The following is a 6798-nucleotide window of genomic DNA, read 5'->3' as shown; positions in this document are numbered from 1 at the left end:
GGGCAGCCCAGTGCCCTCCTGAAGATTTATGACATAGCTTCTTATGATCTCTTAGAGCCTCTTGCTGTGAATGTTGGCTTCTTAATCAACCAGCTCAACTTTTCCTCTGGGCCCTGGTTTTCTGCATGATATTACTGATGGCCCTCTGGGAAGATCACATGACAGAAATTGTGTTCCCACAGGCTGAAGAGGGGAGTTTTGATCTTGAGTTCTGTAACCACCTTTGTGGCAGGGCCAAGTTGTCATGGTACTCCACCTGTTTCTAGTCCCTCATTGACATGGCTCCTGTCCTGGAACTTCCTTGCTGCTACCAAGACGGGAAACACCACGGAACTCCAAGATTCAGTGTGATGCCTGCATGCCAGCTCACCATGGTTGGACAGTAGGGTGGCAGGTTGCATACACACAAGCAAGGAAAGTCACAGGTTATCCCTGCAGAGTGACTAGCACCCCAGGTACCTCCAGGATCTTTAGGTATCCATGAATCTGGCATCCCTGAGGTTGCCAAGGGGCTGGGTAGTACAAGTAAACTTATGAGGAAGTTGATGCCCTGTGAGTGATCTTTCCCAGTGGGCTACTTCTCCATTTTTCTTCATAGTTAGCTTTTAAAAAGAAGCAGTAGTTTCATAGGATCTCTTAGAAGATATCTCCTGTGAATTGTGACCAGCCAGGTAATGCTTTCATTTCTTCCCACCTCACTCTTCTTTCAATCCCTCTCCTGCATCCCTAGGATTGTAGTTTCCAATAAAATTTACTATGAAAGCTTTTGATTCAGAAATTGTTTTTAGTGAAACCAGCCTAAGACATAAAGCCTTATATTAGGACAAGGGTATGCAAGCCAACTTAAACTGGAATATTTGAGTTGCCTCAAAGAAATTATATAATTATGGGGATAATGAGTTGAGATTTTTAATAGTATTTACCTAATTCAAATTATGAGAGGAATATATATTTGTTATGTAAAAAATAATAAAATACAGACTTTATTATTTTTTTTTAATATATTTTATTGATTTTTTTACAGAGAGGAACGGAGAGAGAGAGTTAGAAACATCGATGAGAGAGAAACATCGATCAGCTGCCTCCTGCACATCTCCCACTGGGGATATGCCCGCAACAAAGGTACATGCCCTTGACCGGAATTGAACCTGGGACCTTTCAGTCCGCAGGCCGACGCTCTATCCACTGAGCCAAACTGGTTTCGGCAGACTTTATTATTAATGAACTCCTTTTCTGTCTTCCTCTCTGCTTTTCCTCACTCACGCCACAATCCCAGCACATGTTCCTCTTATTAATGAGAGAAGGTTCTGATAGTCATTCCCAAAGAAGCACTAGGGAATTTCTCATTGTCTTTTCCAGGGAGAAGTGCAGAATCTTTAGAAACACTACCCGCAAACTCCAGAACTAGAAGTGGAACGGACAGGAACATCAGGCAGAAGAGACCAGTGAGTGAAGGAGATATCCTGCTGCCGACCTACTTGGCCTGTGCTCAGGTTGTATTCCAGATTTAGTAAGGGTGTGTACACATGTGTGTCTGTGCATTTCAGAATGAATGGTGAAGGGCAACAGCAAGAGAAAATCAGGAAATTTTGCTGAGTTGTTATTTCCACATCACCTTCTTCATTTTCCAATCAGCTCCCATTGAGGCAGAAACAGAGATTTGGAACATAGTGAGTTGCTAGCATCACAGCCTTCAAAGAGTGCCCTGGAGCCATATATCAGATGATTCAGGTCCAAATGAGCTCACATTTTTACTTTTGTCAAGTGAGGCTTTTGTGACTGCAGGGGTCTTTGAGACATGTTCGGAAATAAATGTAGAGGTTTAGCGAATTTGCCAGAACGCAGACCTTCACCTTTTAAATCGCTTTAGTACTGATGGAATGTGTGGTTGCTGGACAAAATGGACTTGAAATATCATCGAGAAAGAAAAATAAATCAAGACATGCTTCCTTCCGGTGTCTTGCTCCGAAAGCAGGGATAAAAGGCCCAGAAATAAGAGGGGGTCAGATCTGGGTTGTATTTATAACAGCAGTGAATGAACAACAGCAAAAATCCATTCCCTATCCACAGAGCTTGAAGGGCTAGAGAGGTCAAATCAGATAAATAACAGAAATTCTAGATAAAAGGAAGATTGCCCACAGCCCAGACATCCCGGGCTCTAAAGAGACTGCATGGGACTCCTGAGAGCTGGTGGGAGGATGCTGAGAAGGGGCAGGAAAAAAGAGAGGATAACAGTGTGGGCTGGCAACTAACGTGAGGGGCTTAGTAAGGCCTCAGGCTTTCCATCTCCTAATTTGACTTTTTCCCATTTGCTCTTGCATTTGAAACTCAAGGATTTTTATAGGAAACCCTTAAGATTGAGTGGCTGTTATTGTGTTTTTTCTAAAATATATTTTTTATTGATTTCCGAGAGGAAGAGAGATAGAGATAGAAATAGAAACATCATTGATGAGAGAGAATCATTGATCGGCTGCCTCCTATATACCCCTATTGGGGATCAAGCCCACAACCCAGCATGTGCCTTGACTGGGAATCAAACCCTGACCTCCTGGTTCATAGGTTGATGCTCAACCACTAAGCCATGCCAACCGGACCGCTGTTTTGTTTTTTTTAAGTTTGGCTCTTTTGGTGGTAAGAAACAGAGTGTCACCCACATTACCTGAGAACAGAAGTCGTTCTGGAGGGACACACGTGGATAGAAACAAAGGAGTTATTAGGAAATAAACAGCTCTAATGACTTCCTACTTTCTCTCTCATTAGCTTCATGGCCTCTCCACCCTCCTAGAATCCTCACTTCTCCATGAACCCATTCTCTGAACCCATATTTTTGCTACCACCTGAATTTCTAGGCATCTGCTTTGATTTTGCACCGTGTCCTTGGCTTGCCCTTGAGTCATTGCGAGTCCTCTGATCCTGGTTCTCTATTTTGTGCTGTAGTTCTCAATATTAAATCATCATCTTAGCATTCCTTACTTTAACTTTAACTAAATGATGTATGGTTGTCTGCTTTTAGATCCAATCTATTGTGGTCAAAGAGTAGAATCATGTAATGCACAACATAGTCACCTCAGCAGCAGGTGCTGGGGGCTGGGAAAGGATCTGGGAGAGAAGTGGTAATCAACAACTGTTTCCTCCAGCCTAACAGGCAAGCTGAATTCTGAGTAAGAGTGTGCACTAGCTGGCTTTGGTTAAAGGTGTCATCAGACCAGTTACCTGTGTACCTGGGTTACCTGTGTTGGCCTGGGTATGGGCATGGCATATGCAGGAAGAACAGGGAGAAAGGAAGGAGCCAATATGTGTCAGCAATCCTTTATGAGCCAGACACTAACAGGGACATATAATGACTTTGTAGTTAGAGAGACCAGCTCTGGGAAAAGAACTTAATTCATCAAGATTCAGTTTTCTCTGCATTAAAACAATAATATCTACCTTACCAAGTAACCATGAGGATTAAATAAAAGAATATGTGTGAAAATATATGGCACATTGAAATGTTTGCTGGTGGAACAGTAAGACATGGGTTAAGAATATACAAAGGCTCTGAAATCAAACTAAACTCAAATCCTGGCTCACGACTCACTAGCTGGACAACCTTGAACAAGTTAGTCAACCTTTCTGAACCCCCTAGTGAGATTAATGGCAGTGAATGGCATAAACCATATTCTCAATAACTATTTAGTGTTATTATTATAAGTTTTAATGTTTATTTAATATTGAAATAAATTAGTATGTATGCAAGCCTGTCAGGTGGAAAGAATGAGAGTAAGGAATTTCTGACTGGTTGCAAAGTTTGACAAGAGCTACATCATAAAAGACCAGAGTAGCGGTGTTGGCACCCAGTGTCTTGCATTAGGAAAATGCAGACCTGTGGTGCAGCCAGCCTGCAGAGGTCTGTCTCCAGATTTGTTGGATTCAATCCATTCTCCATGCTGCTGCCTGAGACATCTTGCTAAACCTCAGATCTGAGCATAGTGCTCCCCAAATAGAGCCCTCCATGGCTCCCAACCCCTGCATGTAAAGTTCAACCCCTTAGCATGGCATTTGAGGCCCCCAGGATCATTCCAGGGCTCTGTGGGTCCCTGATGCCACAGCTGGGCCACCAGGAAACCATTCTTCCATTTCTGCTGCTTTGTTTCTCCTATTGTTGAGTCAGAGCTTCGGGAAGGTAAAAGGGACAGATGGAGACCAGGTTATGTGCTCACATCTCAGCTGCCAGGCAGCTGGGAAAGTGAAAACCTCCATTTTCATCTTTCAGGAAAGCATGAGATGTGAATCACTTTTTCCATATTCCAAATATAAATGGTGGCTGACCTTTCAGGGCTATTCGTATTCGAATGAAGTAGGAAGTTTTCACCACACTATATTGACTTCACGGGTATTTTGACTCCTTCTGTTTCTGATTTGCCTTTATAAATAATAAAAATATATTAGTTTACATCTAATTCACATGAGATATTATTGATAGAAATAATCAAAGTAAAAATATTGGTAACAGCTAAAACTTTACATGGTTAAATGTGTTACAGAAGAAAAAAAAGGGTAAAGTTAAAAAATTCAGATATCAACTGGAGAAATAATGGTTTTTGAAAATATAACCAACAAAACCATCAATGGTCAAAACTAGGTATATTAAGAAATTGACATTATTGATGAGTGAATAAAATTGTTTTGAAAAAATTTATAAATGCAAACTTGAGTGAAGAAAATTAGAATTTGTGTAAATAATGGCCTCCAAAGGAAACTTACAATGGCAGCAACTATTATCATTCAATTTGATGCGGACAAAAAAGAAATCAATGAAAGCTCTATTATAAAAAATATACATGGACAGCAGTGGATATTCATGAAAATAATTTTAGTAAAATGGAAATAAAAATGGCAAAATATTACTAAATGGAAAATCGGTCAAAAATTAAAATGACGTAATCATACCGTGTGTGTGTGTGTGTATGTGTGCGCGCGCGTGCCACACATGGGCCCACACACGTGCGCCCGCGCATGTGTCCCTTAGAAAAATTCACCAATATTGATATAATTCTGGGTGCATATTTATATTTATAAATATTGAGTTTAAACAATTTTAGCCTCACTACATTTTGGTTGAATTGAACAACTGTCAACCAGAAATTGTACCACTTACTCATTTATTGGCAACGACACTTTAAAAGTACTTATTTAAAGTACTTTTAAATAAGTATTTCTCTGAACCCAAGATAAAAGGCAGGGATTTATTCATATCTTCTGGGTTGATAATTAGATTCTGAGAGCAAGCTGCTATGCAATGTGCTACCAGTATGAGAGGGTTCCCACTGGGGAGGACAGCAACTGTCACTCTACTACCTGGAAGCTTTCAGAAAAGCCTGCGCTCTTCCAGGCTCTGAGTAAGCAACAAAACACAGTGCAGACAGCTCCTGGGAGTTTCCCAAGGGGTCTCCAGCTTTCTTCTGTCATCCCCTCAAAGAATTTTTCCTCTCAGTTGCTGAGAACACAGACAGGACTGAGGAATCCTGGGGGTCTACCCCCTATAGTTGGCAGTGCAGTGGCATGCATATGATTTAGAGCCTTACTGTTTAGAAGTAGGATGCATGGGCATCTCCTCATTGTAGCCCCATGGACACTGCCTGCTGAGATCCATTTCTGCACATCTAACAGCATTTACTAAGATCTCTTTGTAAATGCTTCATTGTGACATGGACACAATGAACGGAACAGATGTGGTGGGCCAACCTCCAGGGGTTTGTAATCCAAGGCATAAGGACAGACAGCGGGAACACAGTTGAGCGCTCAGGCATAACCTGCAAGCCAGGGCACAGGTATGACAGTTGGGACTTACACAGCGCTGGATGGAAGACTGTTCCTTCTTTACATATGGCTGCTGCTTTTTACCACAGGGATCCCTCCAAAGCTCCTTGACACAGCCAACTCTTCTTTGTGCATTTCTAATAGGATCTGATTTACAAAAATGTCTTGAAAACTTATGCAGGAGCCTATTGACTACATACAGCTCATGAATTTGGTCTAGGGAGATGTAACCAATATCAAACAGTCCAGTAAAGAAATATGAACTTGTATTTACATTATAAGCAACCCAAGAGGCTTCTTTCAATGTGCATAAAACCTAGTTCATTTCTGTGCCTAGCTGAACACCTGCTTGTGGTAAATGGTCAACTAATGCTTATTATGAATAAATGACTGTGGAACAGACTGTGGAATCTCAGAGGGCAGGCAGAAGTGGGAGGCTAGGTGGGAAGAGATCAACCAAAGGACTTATATGCACATATGCATAACGCAGGGACACAGACAATAGGGTGGTGAAGGCCTGGGGAGGGCTAGAAGGGGTCAATGGGGGAGAAAGGAGGACATATGTAATACTTTCAACAATAAAGATTTATTTAGAAAAGAAAAATAAAAATGAGAAAAAAATGAAAAATGACAATTAAAATACTCCATTCATAGGTTAAATAGATAAAACTCATTTCTATTTTCTAACTTCTTTCTTCTCCACTCTCCTATTCCCCTTTCTCTTCCTCCACTTTCCCTTGCTTTCCTCCTTCTGCCTCCTATTTATTCTTCTTTTTCCCCCTCTTCCTAACATTTATTATTTCACCAATAATATGACTTATACTGATACACAGTATGAGGTGAGCCTTTGCATATTTTCCCCGGAGTATTCATAAATCTCCCAATTATATTTACTAAATAGTCCTTCCCTTGCCCACTAATTTGAATTTGTTTAGGGGAGAGACCCTGGTTTAATAATCTTCATGTCTCCAATACCTGCTGTAGGATGTAGAGCAT

General features: G+C 41.1%; 1 long non-coding RNA gene across 1 annotated transcript in view; it reads left to right on the top strand.

Annotated features, from left to right (window-relative positions):
- Window positions 1–1405: 1405 nt before the first annotated feature.
- LOC139001823 (uncharacterized) overlaps window positions 1406–6798 on the top strand; it is a 91120-nt gene continuing 85727 nt past the window's right edge. The window contains exon 1 of the long non-coding RNA XR_011470109.1: window positions 1406–1493. This is a non-coding gene — a long non-coding RNA (uncharacterized lncRNA). The remainder of the gene's footprint in view (window positions 1494–6798) is intronic.

This window comes from Myotis yumanensis, unplaced genomic scaffold (genome assembly GCF_028538775.1).
Source record: "Myotis yumanensis isolate MYYU_CA2020_CCGP unplaced genomic scaffold, mMyoYum1.0.hap1 SCAF_2, whole genome shotgun sequence".
Classification (NCBI taxonomy): Eukaryota; Metazoa; Chordata; class Mammalia; order Chiroptera; family Vespertilionidae; genus Myotis; species Myotis yumanensis.
This window is presented reverse-complemented; position numbering and strand designations above follow the sequence as displayed.